At 45.7% G+C, this 19,745-nt stretch overlaps 1 protein-coding gene across 3 annotated transcripts in view; it reads right to left on the bottom strand.

Annotated features, from left to right (window-relative positions):
- Window positions 1-19,745, bottom strand: part of LOC144587242 (uncharacterized) — a 100,180-nt gene that overhangs the window by 5,827 nt on the left and 74,608 nt on the right. The window contains exons 1-2 of one of the 3 annotated variants that reach the window (XM_078387216.1): window positions 14,099-14,205; window positions 11,461-11,581 (exon numbers count right to left, since the gene is read on the bottom strand). The gene's annotated coding sequence lies outside the window, so the exon portion shown is untranslated. Of the gene's footprint in view, window positions 1-11,460; window positions 11,582-13,846; window positions 13,917-14,098; window positions 14,206-19,745 lie in introns of those variants that run through there. The other 2 variants (XM_078387217.1, XM_078387214.1) reach the window with 2 other exon arrangements.

The raw sequence follows: 19,745 nt of genomic DNA, 5'->3' as shown, positions 1-19,745 counted from the left end.
CTAACGCGACTCAGACTTCCCCCCACCTTCTCCACCTAGAAAAGAGAACAAGCAGGTGGAAACAAAAGCTGGACACATGAGAGGAAAAGAAGGGCAGAGACATCAAGGGGTGGATACTAGGCATCTGGTACATGTGATGAAAGGGTTAAATGTATCCTAGAAAACCAGGAGAAATTTGGTGGGAAAGGAGGGAGGGGAGATAGAGGCGAGGGCAGGGGATATAAGGGAGAAGCAGGACAAGATCCTGGGAGGTTGGGAAATGATATGGGTCCAGGATCCCTGGACAGGAAACTGGGAGCAGGTAAAGGTTCACCATGAAGAGGCGGAGAGAAGGAGATGCCAGGGACAACAACCCCATCCATCTTATCGGGGAGAGACTGAGGCGAAAGATTGGAGGCGACGGTTAAGAGAGGAGAGAGAAGCGGTGGCGAGAGAGCTGGAAGCAAAGAAAGCATGGCATTTCACGGAGCTGCAGAAGACGGGGGTCTACCTGGACCGTGGCTGGCCAGTCCAGGAGAGGGTTCCCCATTCTGGGGTTGGAGTGGGGACGAGGAGACCCTTCCACTACTAGAGCCAGAAGGAGATGACGGCGAAGAACCGGTCACAGAGAAGATATTACAGTGGGAGCTTGACTTACAAACTTAATCCGTATTGGAAGGCAGTTTGTAAGTCAAAACATTTGTAGGTCGAATCTGCATTTCCTATAGGAATGCATTGAAAACCATTTAATCCGTATCTGCTCTTTTCCGTCCATAGAAACTAATGGGAAACTTAAGGGAAGCTGCTTTTCCGCCTTCTACCACTAGAGGGGGATATCTTTTCTTTTTTTCTTAGGTCAAGAAAAGATCAGGAAAGGAGGGGGACGTAGGGAACAGTTTTAAAAGCACTTTTGAAATCTTTTTTTCCAACGAAGCCAATTTTAAAGCATGTTTTAAAGCACGTTGTGCTGATTTTTTCAGCATAAAGACACACAGGCAGGCTTTTTAGGTGCTGAGCAAGCCTTCCCAAGCCTCTTCAGAGCCAGCTGATCAGCTGTTAGGCGGGGAGAAGAGCACAAAATGGCTGCCAAGCTCCTTTCTTGGTGTCAGCTTTTATCTGTTTGATACTCTTTTTCCTGCAGTTCGGGGACTACCAAGGCCTGGTAAGTGGCTTTCTTTTATTTATTTTTAAGTTTCTGACCTTTTCCCCCTCCAGAAGCCTCTAAGGGGAGGGAGGGGGCACTTTTTTCCTGTTCGTAACTTGAGGGAAGTTCGTATGTTGAGTATGTAATTTCCTATTGGGCAGGTTCGTAAGTCGAAAAGTTCGTATGTAGAACCGTTCGTAAGTCGAGCCCCCACTGTATCTGGACCATGGGCATTTGATGAAACTAACCCTTTTGTTAATAATGTTTGGACTCCCTTGCAGTTGAAGTTTAGACCACAAGAGACTTTAGAACCCGTTCCAAAAGATGTTCCAGTTAATGTTGAATTGTTAATAAACGAAGAGAAGGTTCAAAAGCTAAAACCGTCTCATACTTTATTGCAAGTGACAGACCCCCTTAACACCGAACCCTCACATAATGACGCCCAACCTGGCGGGCAGTCACACCGGCACACAGATATGGATAAATGGATATGACAAATAACAGAGGGTCAAGAACTACTGATGAAACAACTGGCAGATCAACAGCGCTTGATTATAGAACTACAGAAAACTCAGATCACAACATGTGACGGTAGCGATGATGTCATCTGCCTGTCATTGCTGTGGCTAGAGTTCATCTGCCTATAGCATGACGGGAGGTGGGACTTCAGAGGGTGGAGTTATAGTATTTAAGGGGGGAGTGAATGAGGCGTGAGTCAGATAGGGTCTAAGATAGGGACAAGATATGAACTAGATAGGGTTTGGATAGGGACCTGATAGGGACTTAGGGAGTTAGGGTGTGTCCATGTTATGAAGTACTGTGTTATATATATAAAGTGAAGGTCTGAGAGAGAGTGTGTATGAGGGGATACTTTATCATTACAGATTGCCTTTTATTTTAGTTAATAAAGTGATTTACCATTCCTTTTGTTCTCACAAATAAACGTACATTTTTATTTCAAAAATCATATTTTTGTCTGAAGAGTTTTATGAGGGAATGGTTGGTGGCAGCGTGAATAGTGTGTGTGAGAGAGTGACGTGGCAGCTCCTTTGTGACGTGTGAGGAGGCTGTCACAATAAAACTGGTGTCCAGCGGTTGGGATACGAGTGGTCCAGTAAAGCCTCGGCCAAAGTGACCAGAGCAAAAGGGTTTCAGTTAGGGTCACCTGAAGTGTAAAGCGTGGGTAACTCTCTAGAATTTGACTCAAGGGGAGCAAATTTAGTGGAGAGGCGCTTAAGCTTCAGAGTGGGAGAACTGATATAGGAGCTCTGTGGTGTCCATTTTGTGAGGGAGAGTGGCCCAAAGCAGAGGCTGTGGTGGTTTGGTCAGCGTGTCCAGAGTTAGGTGAACTCTGTGGGGACACAGACCAAGGGCAGCAAAGCTGAGGGATCTCCATTGTAAACAGCAGAACCAGGTAGAGCTGTAATAAAAATTAAAGTGGTGCCAAAGGCAGAAAAATAAAGAGAAATATAAAGTATCCTTAGTTTGGCAAGGGGCCCAGTGTAAGGGGAAGAAGACGCCAGAGGAGTGTAGTTACAGTTACCAGCATAGCTAGGCCAGCTGGAGTACACTGCAACTAAATATCAGACCTTAGCACAGGAAAGGAAAAAAAGTGATTTTAAACAGAGGCTTGAAAATAGAAAAGGTCTTTTTGTGAATAAAAATGCCCTTAACTCGCAGTAAGAAATCTAAAATTGAACTGAGATCTTCAGAGATGGCTGACAGTTCAGGAGATGAGCTTAATGGCGAAGAGGAAAGATTTTCCTCAGCGCAAGAGGAAGAATCCTCTAGGGAACCTTTAACAGACTTAAGAAAATTTGAGTTGGAACATGAATTCAAAATGAAACAATTAGAAAAAGAGGAAAAATTGATACAGCTTGAAAAGGAGGAAAGAGTAGAAAGGGAAAGGATGGCCCTAGAGAAAGAGGAGAGAGAGAGACAATTTGAACTGGAGAAAGAGCGTATGTCTTTTGAGATTAGGAGGCTAGAATTAATGAACCAAAATAATAACAACAACCGAAATTCTAGCTTTGAGGAGGGACAGTTTTCAAAAGCAGATTTAAAGAAATTCCCTTCTTATAAACAGGGGGACTGTCCAGAATCATTCCTGACACTTTTTGAAAGAACATGTGCAGATTTTTCTGTCAGAGAGTCAGAGAAAATGATAATTTTAAGGTCTCTAATCAGTGGGAAAATGGCTGAAGTTTACACTGATATGCCAATCGAAATAAGTAAAGATTATTCAGAATTTAAAAAGATGGTTTTTGCTAGATTTAGCATAAATGCAGAACACCTGAGATAGAAATTCAGAAAATTGTCAAAGAAATCAGATGAATCTTATACACAGCTTGGTTTCAATTTAGTAAAATGGAGTATAGTGTCTAGGAGTATAGTGTCTAGATCAAGGAAAGTGATAGTACAAGTCTATTCTGCTTTGGTCAGACCTCACTTGGAATACTGTGTCCAGTTCTGAGCACATCAATTCAAAAAGGATGTTGACTACCTGGAACGTGTCCAGAGAAGGGCGACTAAAATGGTTAAAGGTCTAGAAGCAATGTCCTACGAGAAATGGCTTAGGGAGTTTGGAACGTTTAGTCTTACAAAAAGAAGGTTGAGCGGGGACATGATATAGGTTATCCCCTATACAAGGGTTGCTATACAGAGAGAAACAGATAAATATTTCAAAAGGGGAACTTGAGATTAGAAGCCAGTTAATGGTACCAGATAAATACCGTCCAATGAAGTTAGAAAAGCGACATTCAGACATATTCGCTGTACATTTGTGTATAATTGAAATCAACCAGAGAATAACCCAGAAGTTTTATTGGCCTGAAATAGAAAAACAGATTAGAAATTTCTGTCAGAAAGTTGAGGTGTGCCAGAAACAGAGTTATAACAGTGATCAGACTGCCCGTTACCAGAAGTCTCTACACCTGTTAAAAGTATTGAAGCAGACATTATAGAATCATCTTTTACATCCAGGCTTATAAATAAATTGTGGCAGATTTGTGGAGTAAAACACTTAGAGAATTCTCCCTATCATCCGGAAAGTGATGGGTTGGCAAAGAGATTCAATGGAACCCTCATGAGGATGATTACAGCCTATTTAACTGAGAACTCTAATAACTGGGACCAAAACCCACAGTTACTTTTATATGCCTACAGATCAGTCCCACAAGAGAGCACTTGTTTCAGCCCTTTTGAGTTATTATTTGAGAGACATGTGAGGGGTCCGCTTGATCTCATTAAGTAAAATTGGGATCAGATTGTTAAAAGAAACCCCCAAAATGTGGTCACATGTGTAGACCCTGTGGTAAACAGCCTCGAAAGAAATCTAGATTTGGCTGCTGAGAATCTAAAACCACTAAAAGTCAAACAGAAACTGTGGTATGACAAAAAGGTTAGGGAACTTCAGTTTATTCCTGGAGATGAGGTCTTTCTGTTGAGGCCCATCAAGGGGAACAAGTTACAACTGAACTGGAACAGTCCATATAGAGTTATTCATGAAATGAATAACCTCAATGACATTATTAAGGGAGATGAACACCTAGGCAGGAGGGTTGTTTATGTAAATGCCCTTAAGCCAAATTGTAGTGAAGAAAAAAATGTGCTGTTTGAAATGAAAGCAGCTGATAAAGGAGAGCATGAGTTACCTTTCTGGGAAGGGAGGGGTCAGCAAAAGTTTATCTCAGAGGAGGTGCAGATCAGCCCTGCTCTATTCATAGAACAGCTGAGTGATCTAACCTTAGTTAATAAGTATCAGCAGGTTTTCTCCAGCAAACCTGATGTAGCCAAGGTAGTGTTAAATCGAGTTGATACAGAGCTGATGAAGAAAAGGAGCAATGACCTCGTTCCATGGTCCCATGACTGCAAGGTGGCTTTTGGAAAGCTAAAAGAAGCATTAACCAACCACCCTGTGTTGCATGCTCCAGACTTAAATAAATAATTCATCGTCCACACCGATACTTCGAAGGCCATGGTAGCAGCCATGCTGTGCCAGTGTGATGACAACAGAGACCAGCATCCTGTGTCCTACCTGATCCAGAGACTTCGAAAGGGAGAAAAGCACGTGTCGACCATCGGAAAAGAGTGTTGGGCCATCGTTTATGCGATCCAGAAAGTGAAGGCCTACATCTGGAAAAGACACTTCATTTGGTGCATGGACTACTCACCTTTTATATGGCTAAAGACTATGAAAGCCCAGGACTGTGAACTAATGAGGTGGGCTCTCCTTTTGCAGGACTATGACTTGGAGGGTAAGGTTGTCAAATGGACAATGAATGGTGTTACTGACACCTTATCCCGAAGACCTGAAGACGACGGCTGAACAAACATGGACTCTTAAAATATAACTAAGTGTAAAAGTTGTAAAATGTGTTATTGTTGTTGCATTATTATCTGTGTATATACTTATGCAATTGCTTGTTTAAAGTGTAAGTATATTTTAAATGAGATAGTTATGCTTAAATATGTTATATGGTTGTGGTAAGTGTTGTAATGGGGTATGCAATGTTTTGTTCTATGTGCAGTTGTTTTGGGGTGAAAAGCACCTTAGCTTTCCCCCCACAAAACAACTTTTATAAGGGGGGAGGTAATGTGACGGTAGTGATGATGTCATCTGCCTGTCATTGCTGTGTGTAGAGTTCATCTGCCTATAGCATGACGGGAGGTGGGACTTCAGAGGGTGGAGTTATGGTATTTAAGGGAGGAGTGAATGAGGTGTGAGTCAGATAGGGTCTAAGATAGGGACAAGATATGAACTAGATAGGGTTTGGATAGGGACCTGATAGGGAGTTAGGGAGTTAGGGCGTGTACATGTTATGAAGTACTGTGTTATATATATAAAGTGAAGGTCTGAGAGAGAGTGTTTATGAGGGGATACTTTATTATTACAGATTGCCTTTTATTTTAGTTGATAAAGTGATTTACCATTCCTTTTGTTCTCACAAATAAACAATATTTTTTATTTCAAAAATCATATTTTTGTCTGAAGAGTTTTATGAGGGAATGTTTGGTGGCAGCGTGAATAGTGTGTGAGAGAGAGTGACGTGGCAGCTCCTTTGTGACGTGTGAGGAGGCTGTCACACAACAGTACCACCACCGTCGGGAAAATAAGGGCACCGATTGCTACCAGACCCCCCACTAAGTTACAGAAAATGGGTCCCCAAGATGATCCGGCAGCATTCCTAAACACCTTTGAGAGAGTCGCAATGCTGGCTCAATGGCCAAAAGAGCAATGGGCACTGATCGTAACCCCATACCTAACTGGGTTAACACAAGAAATAGTGGATACCCTGGAACCAGAAGACGAGGGAGATTATGAGAAAGAAAAAACAGCCATATTGAACACGCTTAACTTAAATGAAGAAGCATATTAACGGTGCTTCAGAGAGCTGAAATTAAAACCAGGGTTACATCCAAGGACTTTGGCACAGAAAATGAGAGTGAATGCCATGAGATGGGTACAACCAAAAGGGAAAACGGCAGAACAAGTATTAGAGTTGATAATCATGGAACAATTGATATCCACGCTGGGCTCGGGGCCCAGGAGTTGAAAAACAAATCCACCAGTGTAGAAGGCGCTGTTACCTTACTAGAAGACTATCTAGGAGCCGAAGACACGTGGCCAACACGTCCTACGACGCTGGGAGAGAAAACTCACTACAAAGAGAAGATGTAGGAGGCAGCGAGTCAAGGAGCTCCACGAGGTGGACCCAAACTGAGTGCAAAGAAACCGGGACCAGACCGGATAGAGTTTGTGAACCCGACCGGTATGAGAATCCAGCGCCAAACCATCACCACTGATCTGGTGAAAAGCAAGCTGGTGCCTACTTGGAATCTGGGCAAAGAAAGAATGTCCGCGTTCTTTAGCTGCTGCCAGTTCGGCCACATAAAAAAATTCTGCCCGGCAGAGGAGTGCGCATGGAGCACCCGAATTTTAGTAAAAGAAATGGAAGGACATTGCGTCCCCGAGACTGTAATAATCAAATGCATTCATGGCGATTCCAAAGAATATGAAACACCTAAAGCGGATGTAATTACTGGGGATCAAAAAGCCAAACTAGCGGTGGGGATAGTCCCAGGTCTTTCCAGGGAAATGCTGTTAGGCAGAGACTGGCCAGGCCTTGAGGACCTCGCTGGAAGGGTGGAAGATGGGGGAAAGAAACAATTGGGAAAGAGAAGCAGAAGTGATGCAACTCTCTAGGGATCAGCTGCGAAATTTGCAGCAAGATGACCAATGCTTGAAGGAGCTATTGCAAATGGCGGTACCGGAAGGGGCCACACCGGACAATGAAGCGAAATTCAAAATGTGCCAGGGGTTAATATACTATGTCCACAAACATGTGGGAAAAGAAGAGGCCCTCTTGGTGGTGCCGGGACATTTGAGGCCATGGGTCATGCATTGGGCCCATGACTTGCCAATTGCGGGACACCTAGCTGCCCAGAAGACCCTAGCAAAGGTGAAACAGAGATTCTTCTGGTCTAAAATGATAAAGGAAATTGAAGAGTTTTGTAAATCTTGTCCAGAGTGCCAGCTTACCCAACCCAAAGCGGGCCCAGGGGCTGAATTGATTCCAATGCCCCTTGTTGATGGACCCTTTGATCGAATAGCCATGGACATTGTGGGTCCTCTGACTAAATCAGAAGGGGGACACCAGTATATATTGGTTTTAATCGACTATGCTACGCGTGACCCTGAAGCCATACCACTAAGATCTACAACAGCAAAAGTTTTGGCAAAGGAGTTGCTAGGGGTGTTTCCCCGGGTGGGGTTCCCGAGGGTATTGTTGACGGACCAAGGGTCCAACTTCATGAGTTTGACCTTTAAGCAAATGTGGTAATTATTAGGGGTTAAACCCCTCAAAACCTCCATCTATCATCCTCAGGCAATCGGCCTGGTAGAAAGATTAAACTGCACCTTAAAAGGGATGTTAAGGAAAATGGTGTTGGAACAACCTAGAAAATGGCATATGTTTGTTAATCCTTTAATGTTTGCAGTTCGAGAAGCCCCTCAAGCTTCGATGGGCTTCTCACCTTTTGAGTTACTGTATGGGCATTAGCCCAGGGGGCTTTTAGACCTGGTGACAGAAAAATGGGAGGAGGGTGAAGATACATCACAGAATGCTCTGCAACAAATTTTGGAGATGAGAAACAATTTGAAGGTGGCCTGGGAAGTAGTCCAAGAGAACCTGGGGCATGCCCAGGCTAAGCAGAAAGAGTGTTAGGATAAAAAAGTGAGACCCCGAGAATTCGAACCCGAGCAAAACATGTTAGTGCTACTACCCACTGACACCTCTAAATTTCTGTCAAAATGGCACGGGCCCTATGAGGTGGTGTGGAAAATTAATGAGGTGGGTTACGAAATAGAAACTCCAGACAGGAAAAAGAAGTTGCAGATCTATCATGTGAATACCATTGCTGGCCCCAATCGACATGTGGAGAGCCTCTAGACCTGGGTTTACCACTGAGGAGCGCCTAGTAACCTCCAAGCTGGATTTAAAGACAATGGCTACTCCCCCTACCCTGGTGCTGAATGGCATAACCGGGTGGACAGATAAGAGCAAGGGGAGGTCTGCATGCTCCTCCAGGATAAGATCATAAATCAACTGGGTTTTGTTGGATACAGACCTGGTGTTCAGGAGTACCAGGGTTAGAGTGGAGGGCTGGCTGGGCTGGCTACCTCAATACTGAGGGTTGGTTACAGTCTCAGAACAATGAACAGCCTTCAAGCATCTGTTCATTGTTCTACTGACACAAGCGGGGACTGTGCCAACGCCATATCTCCCTCTGCCCGTGATCACCAGGATGTTAAAAGGCCCCTCGCTGGAAAAACAGGCCTTCTGCTCCATATCAAAAAGGAAGGAAAAAGAAAATCAGAAAAGCAAAACCCTAAATACTAACACAACTTAAACAAGAGTGCAAAGACAGATACAACATTATACAATATTATAATTTTTTAAAAATCCCCACACAATGTTATAAATAAAAATCACGATACAAAAAACCACATATAAATTTAACTTTTAAAAAAAATACCCAATGGCCTCATATATATTCCAGTTCTGTCTTCTCCCTCCTCGCAGCCTTGTCCTTTTTAGTTTTACTAGTCTTGGTGTTACTGGTGTTATTTCGAAAGTTGTTAAGTTTAATATTAGTAACAGGGACAATGCGGGGTTGAGGATGTTACTCACAGATTGCCTCACATAGTTCTTAGTAACGAGCATGGGCAGCATCAAAACAATGAAGTCCAGTCAGAAAGATGTTCACTCCCTGGGTTTTCCTTTTCCCTTCCTTGTAAGGGAAATGAGGCGTCTTTGTAAATGGCCCAGGAAGAACAAAGTGAGCAGACCAGTCTTAGTAGGGAGGCTGCCTTTAGGGAGACCAACATGGCGGCCGCCCTGTGAGTCAGCTCTTTCCTCTTTGCGGCCGCCCTGTGAGTCGGCTCTTTCCTCCTACAGTCTAGTCTCAAAGCTGGTCTCCAAAGCTTGAGATGGTCTGCTTCTCCACACCAACAGTACGATATTCACAGAGGTCCTGGACCACTCAGTCACCGCCAGCAGCCACAGGGACCTGGCAATCACAGCCCCAGACTCTAACAGGCTTGGAACAGCTCGTCAGGAAGGGGGGGGCGCCACACCAGCAAACCTCCAGATCTCGTCAGGAAGGGGGGCGCCACACCAGCAACCTCCAGATCTCGATGGGGGGGGGCGCCACACCAGCAACCTTCAGATCTCGTCAGGGAGAGGGGTGCCACACCAGCAAACCTACCACTCTGATGGCAGAAAGTGAGCAAGAATTAAAGAACCTCTTAATGAGGGTGAAAGAGGTCTGAAGCTCAACATAACAAAAACAAGATCATGGCCACTGGTTCCATCACCTCCTGGTAAATAGAAGGGGAAGATATTGATGTAGTGACAGATTTTACTTTTCTGAGCTCCATGATCACTGCAGATGGTGATGGCAGCCATGAAATTAAAAGACCCCTGCTTTTTGGGAGGAAAGCAATGACAAACCTTGACAGCATCTTAAAAAGCAGAGACATCACCCTGCCAACAAAGGTCCGCATAGTCAAAACTATGGTCTTTCCAGTAGTGATGTATGGGAGTGAGAGCTGGACCATAAAGAAGGCTGACCGCCAAAGAATTGACGCTTTTGAATTGTGGTGCAAGAGAGTCCCCTGGACTGCAAGGAGAACAAACCTATCCATTCTAAAGGAAATCAACCCTGAGTGTTCACTGGAAGGACAGATCCTGAAGCTGAGATTTCAGTACTTTGGTCATCTCATGAGAAAACTCCCTGGAAAAGCCCCTGATGTTGGGAAAGTGTGAAGGCAAGAGGCGAAGGGGATGACAGAGGATGAGATGGTTGGACAGGGTCATCGAAGCCACCAACATGAATTTGACCCAACTCCAGGAGGTAGTGGAAGACACGAGAGACTTTTGTGTTCTGGTCCATGGGATCACATTGAGTCAGACACAAATTAATGACTAAACAACAACAAAGTGTGGATCAAACAGTTTCTCAAAGATTTTTGTGTATCAGTTTATTTGAGAATACAAGTGTAAAAGGCAGAAGCAAATGCATGTACAAAAAACTATGATGGAAGGAAGGCTGTAAAAGAGGAGAAAGTAAAAGTTGAATTTTGCCCCAGTAAAGACCATATTGCTGACCTCTTCACAAAACCTCTTCCGGAAGAAAGACATGTAGTTTTGTCAAGTAGAATGGGAATGTTCAAAACTTTATTTAGGAGGGGTGTCAAGATATTTGTAATGGACTCACAGAGATGGGGACAGCCAGCCAGCCAATCAGCCAAGAAAGGGTCAAAGGGGGGACGGGAGGGGGAGGGACCTGACCTCCCTTCTCCCCAGCCGACTCTTCTCCTCCGCACCTCTCCACCTCCCTTTCACACCTTTTCTAATCCGGGGGGGGGGGCAGAAATGAGGAAAATTTGGTTTACAAGCCTTTTATAAGCCTCAAGGGGTTTTGGCTACAACTGGACACAGTGAAAGAAGGCAGACGGCAGTACAGGAAAAATTAAGAAAGAAGCTTCAGGCAGTCAAAGGAACAAAATCCCCTCCATCCCACCTCGTTAATGTATTTATAGAGGAAGGAAACATTTCATAGATACCGATGAGTAGCAAAGCTAATATCAGCCTCTGATGCTCTTGCATTTGGGGGCATCATGAGCCAGGTTGAAATGTGAACATTTTAAGAGCATGTTTCGAAGCTCTTGTATCCTATGTGTGCAATGGGACATAGAGTGTGGTGGGAGGAGGGAGTAATGAGAATTGCTATTGCATATATATTCTAGACATTTAGAAAAAAAGTAAGGTTACCTGGAGAGACGTCGTTCCCAGATATCTCCAGCTGGAGGTCGTCGTGCAGAGATCTCAAGCCTCGATCCAGAAGATCCCATGCTTTGTTGGGGTCAGTATGAGGTCACCTCCTCAAAGGCCACTGGAAGCGGGAAGGAGAAAGCAATCTTACTAGGCGGAAAAGGTCCCACAATGTCTCAAATCCGTTTGTGTAAGAGGTTTGAAAATAACAGGCATACTCTGAAGTTCAGCTTCAGTAACATGAGTCTCAGTTTTCTGACAAACTGGACAGCTGCAACAATTACGTCTGACTGATTTTGAAACACTGGGCCAGAAGAAACGAGAAGTAATTCTGTTCAAGGTCCTTTGGAGGCGAAGGTGGCCAGAAAAAGCAGCAGCGGGGGTTAATGCAAAAAACCTTTTCTTGGTAAGGCTTTGGTACTGTGTTGGGGGAGGCAAGAGCTCCTCGTAAGAAAGCCCCAGACCAACCTTGACACAGCCAACCACATTTATGGGGGGGGCTGTGGTGGGAGGGGCTCCCCAGCCTCATTGCAAGGAGAGAAGGACTTGAGGTGGATGGGCAGGAGAAGCGAAGGAAGAAGAGGCGCAGCAAAAGAGATATGCCCCACTCAATCCGAGGCTCCTCCTCTCGAGGGGGAGGGCATCACCTCCGTCTCCTGGATGCCCCCACAAAGTGTGGGCAAAGGAAGGCCTGGGTGGAGGTCACCAGGAGAGTAGCTGCTTCTCCTTCTCTTTGGAAACCTGTATACTGTGGTAACGTCCCTCTAAAACTGCCGATGGAAGGTAGCTAAATCTCGCTCCTGAAAAGGCCTGCCGGTATTTTTTTTGATGATTAGGTTTTCCAGGTAGCTAGCTCTTTGGTGGAATTTGAAATTTAGACCAAAGTTCATGGGTGAACACATTTTGCGGACATTGTAAACACCTTTTCTCGGCAGGACTTTGGGACGACAAGCTGATGCTTTTTGTTCCAAACCCAAACGGGATTCCTGAGCAGATTCCCCGTACAAAAGTCCCTTTGCAGCCCAAGACAACCCCGGTCCCTTTGAAACTGCACAGAGGGGTCACTTTTCTGCACCCAACAGAAACATGGGGGGGGGAATGGCCTAGCTCAGGAGGGGGCAGAAACCTCAGCCTGAACAGACAGCACTCCCTCCCCCCCACCCCACCCACCCTTGATTTCTTTGTCATGCCGAGGCAACCGGGCTAAGAAAACATGCCTGTTTCTTCCTTCAGAATTTAGGAAGTCTCCTTCGTAGCCCCCTTTCCTCCTGGTCAGAGGGCCTAAGGCCGCCCAGAATGTTAGAAACAGCCTTATGGGTTTTAAAAGGCAAACGGGCAGAGTGTGTGGAAGTGTTGGTTTAAAAAAGGAGAAAGACCATCTCTTGCGCAAAAGAGCCACAGAGCAGGCGGGCGTTGGAGAAAACAGCTCTCCGGAGGTCGGCCTCCCTTTCCTTCATCCGGCCTAAAGGCTGACAGAAACAGGCAGCGACTCCCGTTCAGAGATGAATGAGTCTGGTTTTCCTTGACCTACAGAAATCTTCCTGTCAGAGCGAACAACTCTGGTGACCCAGAAAGGTATCTCTTCACCACAATAGTTTTGTTCTGTCATTTTTTATTTATTTATTTATTTATTTATTTATTTATTTATTTATTTATTTATTTATTTATTTATTTATTTATTTGATTTATACCCCGCCTATCTGGACCGATGGACCACACTAGCCGGCTATTTCTAGGCGGCTATTTCTAGGCGGCTATTTCTCCCCCCCCCCGAACGTGCCAGCTGGTTGCATGAAGCCTGGCACTGCCTGGCCCCCCACCGGAGGCTGAGCCCCTCCACCCACAGCCTGGGATCGGGGCCCCAGAGGCCCTGCCCTCCCCCCCTTGGCCTTGGCATGTTTGCAGCCTTAAAAATAAGTTCTCCAAGGTTTCACAGAACTGCGGGGGGGGGGGATGCTAAGGTCGGGTTTCCCCTTCGAGGTCGGCGCTGGAGTGGGGGTGGGGAGAGAGTCAGGCCCCTTTCTCTCCTTCCCCTTTGAAAACCCACAGGGAGAAGGTGTGATTTTTTTTGTGGGGGGGGGTCGCCAAGCAGGAAAACCCGGGACCGACCCCCCACCCCGCCCCCAAGGGTGCCTTGCTCGGAGGGGGATCTGGACTCCTCTTTCCTCCCCCCTCCAAACGGACAGACACCCCCCTGACGCAGAGGGTGGGGGGAGACCCAGAAGAAGCAAAAGGCCAGCCTTGGGGGAGATTTGCCATCTGGGTTCCTTTTTGTTTCGGGGAAATGACCCCCCCTCTCCATCTCTTCCCTCCCCCCCCACTGCCCTCCTTCCCTCCCTCCGCGCCAAATCATCCCCCCCCGCCCTTGCCCACCTCTTGCCCAGACCTGATTGGGGGGGGGAAGATCCTCGGAGCCCCATAGAGGTGGGGGGAAGAAGAGGAGGGGGGCGACCTCTGGGGCTTCCGCTTCCTGGCAGAGCAGCGCCTCTTCCGCCTTCATAGCTCTAGGGTCCCCCTCTTCCTCCCCCCCTCCCGCTTTCTCTCTCCCCCCCCCCCGCAGAGAATGGAGAGAGAGAGAGAAGAGGGGAGGTCATGAGGGGCCAGCGATCTCTTCCCCCCCCCCACAGTTTGTGCATACCTGAGGCCAAGAAGGAGGAGAGACGGGGGGGGGGGGTTGTTCATCGCGGAGGGAGGGGGGCCAGGGGGGGAGGGGCGTCTCCTCTTTTCTCTCCAAATGGCCCCCCTCCAGCCCCCCCCACCTTCCTTCCTTCCTTCCTTCCTTCTCTCCAACCGCTGGCCTTGAAGGGGGGGAGGGGAGGGGGAAAGGGCGGGGGGGGGAGGAAGAGAAAGGCCCCAAAGGGCGCGGGGGGGGGAGGGGAGAGCAGGGAGGCGGGGCCTGGAGGGGGTTTGGTCCCTATTACCAGACGGGCCACCCAGCCAAAAAGGAGCTCCCCTGGAGAAGGAAGGGAGTTTTTTTTGGGGGGGGGTCTCACCTCCGCCCCACCCGGCCCCCCCACGGAGGGGAGGAAGTAACGCATTGCTCGCCCTGGCCTGGCTTTCGGGTGTCCCAGGAACGGCTCGAAGTTCCTTTTCAAGGACGTTTGAACCGCTTTGAGGGACATTTTGGCCAGGCCCCTGAGTGGCTCTTTGGCTTTTTTCCTTTTGCCACCCAGTCATCCAGCCAGTTTCCCCCCCAAAATTGAAGGGAAACAAGAGGAAAGGAACGAGCGGGAGTAACAGGTAACAGGTAGTTATCTTCCCCTTCCGAGACAATGAATTAGGCAGAGTTACTGTAAGGATCCTACAGACCAGTGGTTCTTAACCTTTGTTACTCAGATGTTTTTGGACTGCAACTCCCAGAAGCCTTCACCATCAGCTCTGCTGGCTGGGGTTTCTGCGAGTTGCAGTTCAAAAACACCTGAGTAACAAAGGTTAAGAACCACTGCTACAGACGATGTGGCGGTGGGAAGGAAGCACCTTTTTGCAATCAATCATCAATCAATCAATAGCTTTGCCACGCATGGCCCTCCAGAAAATACCTCCATAATCAAAAGACTGTTCCCTTATAAAACACACAAACACATACACACCAGGAAAATGTCTTTCTTCTTCCGGGAAAATGTCTTTCTGGAAAATGTCTCTCTTCTTCACCCCGAGACACGTCTATTTATTAAGTACCATATTAGCATAAAGATAAGATTTTGCCCAAACAGGCGTTGAGTAACTATTTTGTCTACACATTCCACACAGGCACACAGAAGTACAGTGGTGCCTCGTTTAACGAGTGCCACGGTTAACAATGAATTCGCATAGCGATGGCAAAAAAGCAATTTCTTTTGCCATCGCTTTGCAATGTTGCCTATGGGGAAAAATCGCTTTGCGATGTTTTCCCCATAGGCCCCATTTTCCCCCAGCTGAGTGGCAGGAGCCTCCAAAGGACTGCTCCCGCTGCTCAGCTAGGGGAAAATGCCGGTGGTAGCCTCGGAAGGACCCTTCCGAAGGGTTGTTCCAAGGCCACCGCCGGGATTCCCCTTCGGAGGGGGCATTTTCCCCTAGCTGAGCGGGAGCCCCGCCACTCAGCTGGGGGAAAATGCCAAAGGCCCCATTTTCGGTCAGCTGGTCGGCGGTTCTAAAATGGCCGACCGGCTGTGCTGCCTCGCTTTAGAGGCACCGAAAATGGCCGCCCCTATGGAGGAACATCGCTGAACGGTGAGTTTATCCTCCATAGGAACACATTAAACAAAGTTTAATGTGTTCCTATGGCTTTTTTTATTCCGTTCAGCGATGTTTTCGCATAGCGACGATTAATCCGGAATGGATTAATGTCGCTATGCGAGGCACCACTGTAATAACATTCTTCATTATACCAAGCACCACAGAACAATACATAATTATGTCACAAGATAGAGCTCTAAAACTAAAAATTTCCCACAGGTTCCAATAAAGACAACTGACCCACCAGGTCCTGCCAAAAGCCCTCTCTGAGGGGTTGGTCCATCTCTCCCTTTCTCTCTTCAGCTAACATGCCTCTCTCCTCCCTGATCTTTCTGACCCACTCTCTCCCCAATACGAGGGTTTCTCCACTCTTACTTCTCGCCAACTCCTTTCTGCTTCTTCCTGAGTCATCACCAAGTTCTCCCACTGTTTGGTCCAGGGTTTCTCCATTCATGGGATGTGGTTTCTCCATTCTTCTACTCCCAGCCTTGTGGTAATATCCTCTCCTTCTTTTACCGTTCTACCGCTCCACCTTCCTGTGTCTCCCTTCAAGATATATTTCTCTTCCCTCCTATCTTATTCCATTCTTTTTCTCCTGCACCTCTGCTGCTACCCTAATGTTCCTTTACTTGGTGGGCCCTTCCTTTCCTCTGATGGAACTTCCACCCAGAACTATCTCTATCCTCCTGGTTTTCTCTGTGACTCTTCTCATCTCTCTAATATTTCCATTCTCCCCATGGAGATGTCACTTCTCTGACAGGCCATATGTTCTCTCTCTGGGGCTCCATGGGATTCTCCTCTTCTCAGGAAAGAACAGCATCATCATAGGCATCCTTCAGTCTCAAGAGACTATGGTAACATGCTCTGAATCGAGGAGTGTCCTCTCCAGAACATGAAGCCCAGGTAAGGTAATGTGGAGGATAGGGTGTTACCCAAGCAGCAGATCCCCCCTCTCCACATTGCTGAAATGATCCAATGGAAAGGCAAGAACCAATACAGTGGTGCCTCACACAACAATGTTAATTGGTTCCAAAAAAATCAACGTTGTGTGAAACATCGTTCTGTGAAACACCATTTCTCATAGGAATGCATTGAAAACCGGTTAATCCGTTCCAATTGGAACAGATTGCCATCGTTCAGTGAAAATCCCCATAGGAAACATCGTTGAGTGAAACAATGTTTCCTATATTGGAATGTATTGAAGCTGACTCAATACATTTCAATGCCTTTGCGAAGTCCTTTTTCGCTCCTGTAAAAGTGTCTTACAATGTTTGGAAGCTGTTTTAAATGATTGCAATGGTTAGTCCACCTCCTGAAACCTACGCAAACTGATTTTGGTGTTGTTCTGACACTTCGTTAATTTATGATGATTTTTTGTTTTTTCCATTGGAAACCATTAGACAGACCATCCAATGGTTTCCAATGGAGAAAATTCAAAAAATCATCATAAATTAACGAAGTGTCAGAACAACACCAAAATCAGTTTGCATAGGTTTCAGGAGGTGGACTAACCATTGCAATCATTTTCTAAGACACTTTTACAGGAGCGAAAAGGGAGATCGTTGTGTGAAAATCCCCCACAGGAAACATCGCTGTGTGAGGCAGCAAATTTAACAGAAAAAGGCATCGTTGTGTGAATTCATCGTTGTGTGAGGCACTCGTGCGAGGCACCACTGTACAACTGGTTCCAGCAATGTCGCAGGAGTTGGCAGAACGACACATGCTGCCTTCGGGACTCCAGCTCCGGATTTTGCCTCAAGGTTAACTCCTGAAGCCTTTTCCATGAGTGGATATAGCCACAAGGCAGTGGAGGTTTGAAATCAGAGTTTTCCTTCTCCTAGATGGGCTGCCTTCCATGGCTGACGAGCCCCACCTACCCGGCCTGCTCTTTACTAGTGCAAAAGTATGATCTGATCCTTAAAACTTTCCAGACTCCCAGGCTTATGCAAATCTAATTGGCTTTCCTATTTACCACATTAAGGCAACGGGGCGTGGTCCTGGGACATGCTCTTTCAAAGCAGGAAGTCCCACCCCTAGGCCCCACCCCCAGGCCAAGTGCTCAGGAGACAAAAAGAAAGCCCAGGGGGAAAAAAAACTCAGCAAGGCATCCATGCAAACAGACCTGGCCTTCGCCCTCAGTCCAGCTTCCTAGGGAAAAGGGTTCTGGGTCCTGGGACACGCTCTTTCAAAGCAGGAAGTCCCACCCCTAGGCCCCACCCCCAGGCCTAGGGGGGCAATCCAGTCAATATAGGTATAGATAGAATGACTTTCTCCCTCATACAGACAACCAGTGGCAAGGTGTTTGGAACTCATCTGGGTAGTTCGTAAGAAGTCTTTTCATTGTTGCAATGATTCCAGCCAATTCCAAAACTTGTTAATTCTATAAAAGTCCATTTATTACATCATCTCTAGACTCCATACTTAAATATACTAATTTCAAAAACTTATGTAAGGCACTCTTACAGGCGTGAGGAAAAAACTGTAGGTACAGATCTTCAAATCCAAGCGTCATACGGTTCTGCAAATACTGCAGGCTTACTTAAAACACATGATTGCACCTTGTAAAAAAATGCCGGAATTTAAATTTAGATAATAGGGAAAATTTAAGACGTGTTTCAATCTAAAATACAAACACATTAAAACACTGGAGATCATAATCTAGAAAGACAGAGAATAAATCTTGAGAACACTGCAAACTTCCTAAGAATACAATGATAAAAAGGAAAAAAGCTTATCCTTTTCAATGAAAGACATGCAAAACTATTAAAACTTTAAAAAGTAAAAAACGAGCACTATTTTGCAGTGTGTTTATGCACAGAAAAGTTTGTTGACACCCAGCCATGTGTAAATTCCATTGCTGGCTGTCACTGCCTCACAGTTATCTTCCTGCTCTTCCAAGGACTTTCACCCGGCATCAGTTCCACCGTCTGTTGTACTCCATGAAACCAAAAAATCTGCGGTTCTCAGTTCCTTTCTAATAACAGTTTGTGTGAGATCTCTCCCAATATTTATTTATATCCCTTTGTTCTGCATCAGTCAGCAAAACCAAATCTTCCCAAGTCTTGGGTTTTCCAGCCCCCGAGAAGCTCAGATGTGAAGGATCAAAGGATTTGGTCACCTCCGACCCAGTGCAGTCCAGAGCCCGAAGAGACCAGAGCTTGAAAAACCAAAATTTCCACTCCGTCCAACAATCCCTGCCATTACAAAGCAGTATACTATCAATAGAATAGCACAGAAATGCCTCATTCTTCATAAATAATACAGAATGTACATATTTTTGTTTACAAAATATATAGAAAAGAAATTCATTGGTACCCTCTTTAAAATTCAATTACTATTATTATTTAGGATGATAAGGACTTATACAACAAATGACAGCTTCTCTCTCTTCACTACATGCTTTTTCGTTCATCAGTTAGCCTTAGCACATCTATCCTTTTCTCTTTTTACACTAATTTTGTAAAAGCTTCCATTGCACATTATATGCTTATTCTCATTTTATAAGCACATGGTTCCACGTCTATTTTGTGATATCTCTGTTAATTAATGATAAAAGTAAACCACATGAGAAGTGGCACTTCAAAATGCACTCCATTTTTTCTCTTTGTTTTGCATTACATCAGCATTTGGTTGTTTATTCTTCCCAGTAAAAACGAGCACAAAACTGAATCAGTTCCTTATGCCTTAACTTATCAGGAGCTCTGATTGAAGCTCTTTCCACATTCCATGCATTTATGTGGTTTCTCCCCAGTGAGTCCTTTCATGTGACCTAACCTGACCACTCCAACTAAAGCTCATTCCACATTCCATGCATTTAAACCCCACTTTGATCCTTTTAAATATTTGTATAGTTACCCTTGAGAGCTCTTATTGTCTTTTAATAATGCAAACAATTCTTGGGTCCTTTCTAAGGAGAAAATATTTCGAACAAAGAAATACAGTGGTGCCTCGCTTAACGGGTGCCCCATTTAACGACGAATCTGCACAGTGATTAAGTTTTTGCGATCACAAAAGTGATCGCATTGCGACGATTTAGATAGGAAAAATCGCTTTGCGATGATCGGTAAGCT

This window comes from Pogona vitticeps, chromosome 2, assembly GCF_051106095.1.
Source record: "Pogona vitticeps strain Pit_001003342236 chromosome 2, PviZW2.1, whole genome shotgun sequence".
In the NCBI taxonomy this organism is placed as follows: Eukaryota; Metazoa; Chordata; class Lepidosauria; order Squamata; family Agamidae; genus Pogona; species Pogona vitticeps.
Note: the sequence above shows the minus strand (reverse complement) of the source record. Positions and strands in the feature narration are given on the sequence as shown.